We start from the raw sequence: 11,331 nt of genomic DNA on the forward strand, positions 1-11,331 counted from the left end.
TTACTTGCTGATTGATCACGTCGCTATGAGAACACATCTCTCTCTCTCTCTCTCTCTCTCTCTCTCTCTCTCTCTCTTTCTCTCATATTTATTTAATCTCGGATAACACTCTCTTTTTCCTTTTGCATGATGTTGTGTTAATTACTCCTTATATTATATAAGCTTGGTTGGGTTATTTTAAACTATGTAGTTTGTCCATTTGTATTCTCTTTTGGATGATGTTTGTCCAATTTATATTTTCTTTTATGAGTGAAGCTAGATCTATGTTTGCCACTTGAGTCCTCTTGTTTGCTTCACCTATTAGTAGGAGAATAATTATTGGTATGATTACTGAGACAAAGTTAAACTTGAGGTAAAGCGAAGAATTATTGCAACCACTTGACGTCGATGTCTATGAAAGTATACGAAGGACAACTTACCTTAAATTTGATGTGTTCTCTATAAATTGTAAAAAGATATAAATAAGATTTTATTAGTATGATAAATAATTAATATTAAATATACTTTATAATCAATATTTATATAATTTTTTTACATTAGGATCTATATTGTAATCACACGATACAATTACACCATTAGAGAATGAGCCAATTATTTTCTGGAATAATTAACTCTCTATAATAACATCATCTCTCTATAAGAGTTGATATATAATATTTATTAGTGTCGACAATAAATCTAATCGTGTTCTAATACAATATTGAAATTGAATGGTCGGATATACCACAAGACATAGTTTTATTAGTAATTTTTTTCTAAATTTTTAAAAATTATGAATTAAATTATACTAAATATGAATTTACTAACATTATGGATGTCTTGGTCTATATGAACTTTGGTCCTATGATTAATGATCTGTAAATATTGCTCGGCCTTAAAACCATTTGTGAATGTTTTCTTAATCTCCTCTCTTATTATAATTAGTATATATTTAAGATTAGGTATTTGGGGATACTTGTCCATATCGACCTTATAGAAGACAACGTAAAATGGTTCTTGTTATAATTTTAACGGTATCCCAAAATCTAAAAGAAAGAATAGTCTTTTTGATCTTTTTTTTCTGTCGCTCGATCTCGAATACTTGAAATTGAACCATTCGAGGTGACCATTGCCTTGAAGACCTTACCTTTTTTACTATATTGGTTTTAAAGTAATAAAATTTGTAGCAAACTGAGTGATTTCGGGTTGAACTATCTCATCATTTGTATACTTTTACAATAAAGAGTGGACCCAATAATGAATATATATAACTTTATGATTGATTATGCTTGAGCTATACACTTGTTGATTAATGGTAGCTTGCCAATATCCTTTAACATTAAATCCATACAATGAACTGCATATAGAGTCTAATTCATATAGTGAGCTACACATGGAATCCAAAATAATATATTTTTTTCATCAATTGTAAATCGACCTTCTTGAAATTGGCTCTATTATTGGTCTAGATAATATACCATGGTTTGATCTCCTCTATTATAGTGTCTGTTAGGTTTTCAATATAGTTTTTATCTTGAATCTTGTTCAAAGCATTAACTGATTTATAAAATAACTATCCATCTACAACAATACATAAGAAAATTAATGATACTTATTCTTATTGGTATTATCTAACTATCACACATTAGCGCCACCTCATATTTGTCTCACTACCTCTTGAAGGATTTAATCCAATCTTACAGCTTTGTCACCTTATTTAAATATACATCGTGGATCTCTTTTGGTGTTAGAGATTGGATCCCAGTACCAGCCTTTTGAATAGAAGAGACCATTTAGTTATTGTCTTCCCAATATCCCATTACTTTTCTTTTATATATACATCGTTAATCCGTATATGCTTAATTATTTGTGAATGATAGACTTGTGGATCAATATCAATAATATCTTGTGCTAATCTCCTATTAAGTCCTATGATAAAACAATATATTCTACCCTACCTCTGCTACCAATCCAGCTCGATTGAGGAGGGGTAGTTGGCTACCTCATGTTGGCTGACCTTTGGAATCCCTATGGAGTAGATCTACTATTACATCTATGCTTTCATTGTGAGTCACGTCGTCAATGTCTCATTGCTTCCTTATACATATACTGATGCTCTAGTGATGCACGAATACTAGCTTGGAGATTCAGGTTGATATCATCGTTGGGACCCTCATATTCATTATAAATCGGTTCATGCGTAGCCTTGTAGCATTCTTCCTCAACTTTTACTTTCTTTTTAATTATTTCTTCCCTTGCCTATTGTAACTTATCTTGAAATGATTTACGAGTTTATGTCGGAACCTTATTGCATTTTGCATCATCAGGATACAAATGATGATGTTGCCTATTGTAACTTATTTTTTATACCTGTCAGCCAATGCATCTTCACCCAATTGATTCCTTCACCTTTATTGATGTAGTCATAATAAATGCATAGCTAATAATGACGGTTCACAACTATCTTTTTGGCATGATCCTAAGTATCATCATGTGCCTGTTTGTTCGGTGTTATGTTCGTACTAAAATTGAATCAAATAAGTAAGAAACGATTAGCCCTAATTTGAAATAAAAAGATGTAATTATACATAATAAATCATACTTTGCTACCATAAACATGTCAATCAACTTATTCGGCATTAAATATATAGAATTGGACTCAATGTAGGTTAAATTACGATGAATTCATAATTAAATATACTAATCACAATATTAAAAATACTAATTACTCCTTAATTAACCCTCTTTTACCATAATAAATATGTTAAATACTCTAATAATTATTAAATACATAAAATGATCCAATAAAGGTAAAATTATGATAAATTTATCATTAAATACACTAATCATAATATTATAAAAAATAATTAAACTATAATTAGTCCTATTGTACCATTATAAATATGTTAAACCCCTTAAGATACATTAAATACATAAATTTGATCCAATATAGATCAATTTATGATAAAATCATCATTAAATATATTAATCATGGTATTAACATAGTTAATTACCCCTAATTATTCCTCTTTCATCACTATAAGCATATCAAACACTCTATTCAACATTAAAGATATTTCATGGACCCAATATAAGTTAAATTTTGATTAAATCAATGTTAAACATACTAATCATAGTTTTAACATTGTTAATTAATCTCTAATTTATCTTTTTTCACCACTATAAATATGTCAAAGCATCCTACTAGGTATTAAATGATCCAATATAGGTCAAATTTTAATTAAATCATCATTAAAACTACTATTCATAGCATTACACGTAAATCACCTATGTACGAAGTATAAAGATTTGACATATAAGAGTCTAATTTTGAAAAATCAACATTAAACTCTAATCACAATATTAATAGCCTTAATTACTCATTAATTAACATTATTATACCATCATAAAGACCTCAAACAACAGTTTAATATTGAGAACATAGAATAGGTTTAATCATCTCATAAATCATAAAAAATTAAGAAAAAAATATATAACTTCGATTAGAGAGTTCTTCCTCTAACTTGGGTGTTAATCCTTCCTAATTAGTCATCTAAGCTTAATCCAAATCACAAATCATAGCTTTGTGAAGTTTTAAGAGAGTGCAAAATGTAAATGAGATAAAGAAGTGAGTGAGAAAAAGATTGAGAGAGTAGGAGAGTTTGAGAGAGTGAAAGGGGGTGAAAGAAGGGGAGGAAAGCATTTGAAACTCTTTCGAATAGATCTAATTGTTGGAACCGGTTAGATTTTAGTCATTTGTATGTATCGCTCATATTGGTGGTATGTACCGCTGTGGTACCACATCATACTGGTATATACCGCCCATACTGATGGTACCACATCATGACAAACATTGATATCAATTATATTGCTTCGCAATTCTTTTATTTTCCTAAGAATGGATATTTTACTTTGTTGAGTACATTATGTATTGAACAATTTATGTGAGGTTTTTGTTTGCCAATTTGGTGGCATTTCCTTTTTGTGAGTTTGCATGTTATTGACAAACAAGTCATCTTATGTGTTCTATATCCTTAATGATATTTCATGCTTGTGGGTTTTAAACACGAGTGTATTTGGTAACACAAGAAGGATGACATCAGCTGTATTTTGGCAAGACCTAAGCGATTAAGGATAAGAAACTATCAGATGTTATGTAAGCACGATATTGTTAATCCATCTCTTTCCTTTCTGAATTGCAAATTGGTCCTTTAAAATCTCTTATTGACTTGATGACTATGCGAGCAACAAATTCTCTTTGCATAGTGTTAATTTTGCTGTTTTTCATCACATCATAAATCTTTTATGTTATGTTCTATACTGTTACTGCTAATTGGTACCAGTTTGTTTATGAAATGACAAATCTTGCTAACTGGTATTAACTTTGTTAATTATCTTCCTACTGTTTTTCCTCACATCACAAATCTTCACATCACAAATCCTCACATCACAAAAGAATGTTAATGAAAGTCTATTTCTAACATAGCCTAGCAAGCCTAGCATTGACATTAATTTGTTGTGTTTTGATATAAAATTTACATCACAATGACTAGCTATATGTAATCAAAATGATATTGATCATTGTCAAAATATAACAAATGAATACTCGAGAATTGTAAGTTGTCTCCATCCTACTATAGTCAAGTAGTTCAACATTGGGGAGAAAGCTTTACTTATTAATTGGTTGATAGAGGTAAACAAGCCATTGTAAATAAATACTTGGGAGTTTAAACTTTAAAATTATTATCATATTTTGTCCTATTATAAAAACATTATTTGATTAAATAAAATATTGCTTGATGGGTGCACTACCAATTTGAGTTACTAGATGAAAAATTTCTACTAAATGTAAGCTTTATATATACATATTCTTGAAGTGTTGATAGCATCAAGAAGAAAGATATAATTGGCTTGAGTTATCTGCCTAAATATATCGAATGGTAACAGTCTTGTCTTTGAAGTTATCTGCCTAAATGCATTTTATATTTGTTAATTTGTCGTCAATGAACTGTTATTTGATTATTTGTGAACATTGCCTCTAGTAAGTATAACTCATGTTTGTTGGTAGCCACAATCTACTCTCAAATGGTTGAAGTTTTGCACAGTATCTTGCGAACCACACACTGCTAATTCAGTATACCATCTTCATCGAGATTTATGCTGATGCTTAATTCTCTTTCAATTACTTCGAAACAATGTTATTCATTGTCTTATAATTGTTAGCTTTTCGATTTTCACATCCCACATTTTATGTTTCATTATCATTACTCTGCCATAGGTGGATGGTGTATTTGCAAGTCAGTGCCAGAATTAGTAATTTACTCGCTGGCCTTTCTTACAACATAATACTCTTTAGCGTCGATTGATAAAGGTCATAACTTAACAAAATTAAATGTTATATTCTAATTTTAAATAGATAGAAAAAAATTGCAAAATAAATTATCATATTTTGCATTTGTCTTATATAATATTTTGTTTGGTAGTTATACAAGTAAAAGGAAATTGCAACTATGATTCATATCTTATCCTAGTCATGTATAGGTTAGTTTACTAAGTCAGTGTTGTTAAAGGTGCTACGTGCTCATAGCGAGACACTTATCAATATAAAAATATAATCAATGTGAATGACAGTAATTAAAATAAAAATTACATAGAATGTAAATATTATATCACTTCATAATGAAAATATCACCGTTAAAACATTGGTAATTCATGTAACAGCTAAGAAGCATTGAATTATTAAATTGACCAAATATAATAACAAAAGTAACAAAACTAAAGAAAATTAGCATCAAAAGTCCAGGAATTTTGATAAGAATTGTGACAATGATAATTTAAAATCCTAACAATACAATAATTAATATATTTCAGTGGCAGATGGGGCAGCCATTGGGGGGCGAAAAAAGCTAGAAGAGAAGAGAGCATTGGTGGGAGGGGAAAGCTAGCTAAGAGCAAGTGAAGTGGTTGGGGAAAAAGCATAGAGAGAAAGAAGAGGAGGGATGGGGGAGAGGGGGAGGAGGGGTTATTGTTGGTCATCGGTGATGTTGAGAGCCGTCGGGAAAGTGATAGAGAGAGACGAGCTGGGTCGAGGGCGGAGAGAGGGAGAGCTAAGGGAGAGGGGAGGTGATTCTGTTGGGGAGAAGTAGAGAGCGGGGGAAGGTGGTTGTATCACTGGCCTTCGGGTTGTCGACAGACACTGAGAGAGAGAGAGGTACTGTTGTCAGAGGTGAGGGGAACAATGCGGCGAGAGAGACAAAAGAGGGAGTTACTACAACGAGATGTGTAGGAGGAGGGGACAATACGACACGAGCATGAGGATTGATACCATTCATATAATTGGTTGGTTATTTTTTTTACCTCTTTCATTATTTTAAACCTCTCATTTTGTGCATTGAGAAAGAAAAATCTGGTTTTAAAATGATTAATGCAAGTGAATATGCCATTTCAAGCATTCAACTTTACTATGTCTTTTTTTTGGTTCTATATTTAAGTATGCTAATATTTTGTAATTAATTGTACTTTCTCTGTGATACTGCGTCGATCTGAGCTTCGCACTGTGGAGCATTTTTGAAAGTCTTCTCAAGATTGTATCTTGATCTTGTACGGTACTAAATATTTGTCCAGGTAATTTTGCATTCTATACAAAGATGTTTGTTTCACTATCTTGTCGGTATTGCATTGCAATCTTGGTATTTGTCTCAGCTCCTGATTCATGATTGACATGCAGCTATATTTGTTTTGTGATGGCAGTGAAGAGGGAATCATATGGGAAAAAGGGATAGAGGACCACCATACTAGACGAAAAATGGGATAGAGTGATAGTGTTTGTCATTACCAACTATTTTTACTTAAAACAAAAATATACATAATTATTTTTATTTGTTTTTCCCATCAGTACTTGCAAAATCCCTTATAATATTATAAAACTTCAGAAAGTCTGAATGTTGAATATTTTTATAAATAGATCACAGTGGAACCATTGTAGTGAATAGAGATTTTTTGGATGTATGCATGGTTGAACCCATCATATATGGATAACTCATCCTTGCTTTACACTCTGAGCATTGTCAACCCTTCTTTTATGGTAGCTTTAGCGCTTATGAGGGATCATGAGGACATTTTGCTTAGTTTGTTTGCCCAGGATCTTAGCTTATAATCATTCTCATACAAGTTGGAGGTGATCTCCTCTTTGGAGGAGGAAGACTCTCTTTCATGTAGATGAAGCAGTATGTTACTCTTTCGTGGTCATTTTCATAAATTACTTGACTTTGGGGCCAATCATGTACTCTCTCCAAACCAATTCATAAAGCATGTCATATATTCAAAATTTATGACTTGGTATTAAGATATTATTTAATCACATGTTAGAACAACCATGCTAGTCAGCTTTGCTTTCTTCTTTTACTTCCCAGTCTTGCAAAGGGACAACACTTTTGTTCAGCTATTATAGGAAATTCTATACTTGCTCAAGTTGTTACAATGGATGCAGAATTTTCATAAGCCCAATTCAATTAACATTTATCTTTTACAATAGTTTGTTGGAGGGAAAAAAAATGCAAAATTCATTTTTATATTAGCTTGTACTACTGCTCCCACCATTATTTTTATTGACAAGGCTAGTAAACTAAAAATATTGTTAATCTTCCATCAATGATGATTCTTTTGCATTTTCATGCTGATACTTCACACTATTATTTTTAATCTGAAGTGATAAACTATAAGTATCTGTTTCTTGATCAATCCCATATATGACTAAGTTTATCCTGGATTCTTATGTTCTAGGGTTTTTGCTTGTTTACACTCATCACTTTTCACAAACTGGGAACATCTCTCCTTTGCAAGAGAAAGACACTCTTTCATGGAGATGGGAGTTTTTCAGCAACCACTTTCTTAGTTGCTGGACTTTGGGGACAATCATGCACCCTCTCCAAATCAATTTGTAAACTGTCATATATTCAAAATTTATGACATGGAATTCAGTTTTATGTAGTTGCATATCAGAACAGCACACTAGTAACCTTTGTAACTGAAGCTTCCTTTGCTTTCCAGCAATGCAAAGGAATAGTACTCGTTGATTATGCTTGCTCAAGCTGTTACAATGGGTGTGGAACTTCACGAAACCCAATTCTATTAACATTTAATTTTTTACAATAGTTTTTAGAGGGAACATTTACGTAAAACAGTGTTTATATCAGCTAGTATGACTACTTCTAGCATTTTCTTTTAACAGGGTTAGTGAACTAATTATTGATCTTCCATTAGCAATGATTCTTCTGCATCTTTGTATTGATATATTATTGTTCTTAATAAAGTGATGAACTTGAAGTATCTATTTTTCGATCAATCCCATATAAAACTCATTAAGATTGTTGTAGATTCTTATATTGTCTACTTGAGCTGATTGTGTGCTTGCCCTTCGCATGTTGACAGCGTTGTGCAGGAGAGAAGATCAAGGAGAGCATGCAATCATGTGGAAAATGAAAAATGAGCTTGTAGTAAACTGGTGTGAGCTATGATGATGGATGGTTTTGGTACTTGCTAGTTGCTGCATCTATTGGTTCATTTGTCCTCGGCAGAAAATCGGAACTTTGACATATTCCAAGATTGGGTATTGGATTCCGAGGATCATGTTTTCTGATTAGAATCTTGCTGGAAGAGCTAAACATCTGTCTTCTTTCTCTCTAAACATTGTTTCCTTCTATTGGACTCTTATTTTCTTACTATTTGATACTATTCTTGTTTCAGCAGTACACAAGAACCTTAAGCGATGTGGGACTGACGAAGTGCAATGGTGAGAATAAGACCTGGTGGCTGCTTTGAAGCATTTTATTAGCGTCGAGGATACGCATTGGTGAGAATTGACCTGATGACTACTTTGGAGAATCTTGATTTTTGCCTGTGATACATGTCAACTTTTGCAAGCAGGTGGTTTGAGTTTTGAGTGTGGTATAATGAAATTCATGGATGCCCCTTTTATTGTCAATTCATAGATGGCAACAGGTCAGGTTTTTTTTATACTCATGCTTATCAATCAACTTAAGCTTTCTTGGTTAATGTATTAATTGGCTTTGGGATATATATATGTTAGGGAAATAGGTACTCTAATCTAGTGCTGGATGAGTTTTGGTACACTACATTTATTAGGGTTTGGATTCAGGTATGACAAATTATACAAGTATCTTGCTTTTGCGATTGGATGGGTTTTGGTACATTGCATTTTGGATTCATGAATCGCTGGCATAACACTTTTTTTTGGTAAGTGCTGGCATAACACTTGCTAGGAAATGGTTCTTACAAATTGATTGATATCTTTGTGCAATAGTGTTTGGAAGGTTTTTTAAATTAGACTTAATGAGAAATAACTAGAGTTTAGACCATCATCTAACTTTTAATTTGAAGTGCATGATTGGGCTAGAGAACTTGGATTTAGTTATAAATCAGTATGCACATAATTCTAAAGGGACACAATGAAAATATTTTGATTTATGCATATCATTATCTATCGTATAGAATTGTTTTGTTTGTTATTTCAGTTCTTTGACATCTTAAAAACTTTTGAGACATCCATGTAGTTTGTACATGGCTTTTCACTCAGGCCCCTCTTCCTTTACAATACTCTCCACCAAACTACTTTTTTGGGATCTTGTAAACTTTTGTTTTTCTTTCTCATTAATACTGCCATGTGAAATCGAAGGACACTAAGGGACATATAATCTTGTGTGGTAACTAAGAGGTAATTGATGGAGTAATACATACAAAATTTATTCTTGCATTTGAATAGTTGTTTTCCTAGCTTGATCTGATTTCTCTATTTTTTTTCCCCTCTTAAGCAGTGTAGTGCATGTTCTACTCTCAAACGGTGATTGTGCAGCTCCCAAATGGTTCAAATATTGGACAAAAACTTGCATACTACATACTACCTGTTGAGGGTCCTGCTTTTGTGAGTTTTAAATTGCTAGATTTAATTTCTTTAAATTTTTTTAAAATAGTGTTATTCAGAATCTGATTCTTGTCTACTTTCTGATTTCCAGCTTTAGTATTTCAATTTCATTGTTGATCATTTTCAGTTATAGTTGGAGCATTTGGTTGATGATTGATATCCTACTCTAGATTATAACTAGGAAGCATATAGGGGTGCTCTTTCTTTGCACTCATCTCTGTGTGCTAGCCGAAAAGGGTGGTAACTCAAAAATAATCTAATGGATGAATTTCATTTGTAACTCAACAAAATGAAAGGATAATGCAACCAAGGTTGCATAAGCTTGAAAGAACTGATTTTGCATTTATTTGATCCATGGTGTGACAAATTAAGCGGGTTGGTACATAATGGTCCCCACCATGGATCTTGAATCTCAATAAGCTTTGTAAGCTTAGGTTACCACCTGGTCTTTCTCTGGTTACAGGTCTCGACCATGCTATATTCCCTTTTTTATTTTTTTAAATAAAAAACTTTAAAACAAGCACCTGCCTCCCCTTCTCTCTCTCATATGCATCGCCTGCTGCCCACATCTGTCAACGTCTAATGCCCCGGCCCTATCGATGATACACTGTTGTGCTTAATTTTAAGTGATTTACTGTAAAGGCTCTATTTTTTGATCAATCCCATATAATACATTGAGTTTGTCATGGATTCTTATGTTGTCTAGTTGAGTTGATTATTTGCTTACCTTTTATGTATTAATGGTATCTTCTGCAACAGAGATGATCCAGGAAAGCATGTAAAATGGACTTTATGGTAAACTAGGGTGGGCTGAGAGAGGAATGATTTTGCTCTTTCTAGTTTCTGCCACTTTCCATTCGATTGTCCTTGACAAAACAATGGAAATGCAATAGCATCCAAGATTGGTATTGGATCTCAAGCATCATGTTTGCTGATTAGAATTTCGTGTCAAGAGCTCAGCATCTGTCTTCTTTCTTCATAAACTTTTTTCCTTTTATTCAGTACTTTTCTTTAATATCTTATTGTTCACTATTCTAGTTTTAGGAGTACATGGGGACCTTGAGTGTTGTGACATGAAAGAAATGCATTGGTGAGAATAATACCTGATTGTTGATCTAGAGCATTTTACTGGCATTAAGGATATGCATTGGCGACAATTGACCTGATGACAGCTTTGGAGCATGATTTTGGCTTGTAATACATGCCAACTTTTGCAAGGTGTGCATACTCCATTAAGTCTTCATGAGAGGTTTCTCAAGGCATCTTGATTTAGTGAAAAAGGTAAAGAATTTTTCTGGTTCATATAGAACTGATGGAAATATCACTTGTCTTGACTCAAATTCTGTATGGTATGTGAACTAAATTATAGGAATATTCTAGTTCAAAAGTTAGGATTTTAAAATAATCTAACT

General features: G+C 32.5%; 1 long non-coding RNA gene across 7 annotated transcripts; it reads left to right on the plus strand.

The window, feature by feature from the left end:
- Positions 1-5,985: 5,985 nt before the first annotated feature.
- Positions 5,986-10,049, plus strand: LOC135628498 (uncharacterized). Of its 7 annotated transcripts, none has more exons than XR_010492875.1 (6): positions 5,986-6,603; positions 8,410-8,587; positions 8,725-8,830; positions 8,905-8,979; positions 9,068-9,234; positions 9,813-10,049. It is a non-coding gene; the product is annotated as an uncharacterized LOC135628498 (long non-coding RNA). The 7 variants fall into 7 exon arrangements; XR_010492878.1 differs by having other exon boundaries at positions 9,068-9,136; XR_010492877.1 differs by having other exon boundaries at positions 9,137-9,234.
- The last annotated feature ends 1,282 nt before the right edge of the window (positions 10,050-11,331 follow it).

The sequence above is a fragment of the Musa acuminata genome, chromosome BXJ3-1 (assembly GCF_036884655.1).
Source record: "Musa acuminata AAA Group cultivar baxijiao chromosome BXJ3-1, Cavendish_Baxijiao_AAA, whole genome shotgun sequence".
Classification (NCBI taxonomy): Eukaryota; Viridiplantae; Streptophyta; class Magnoliopsida; order Zingiberales; family Musaceae; genus Musa; species Musa acuminata.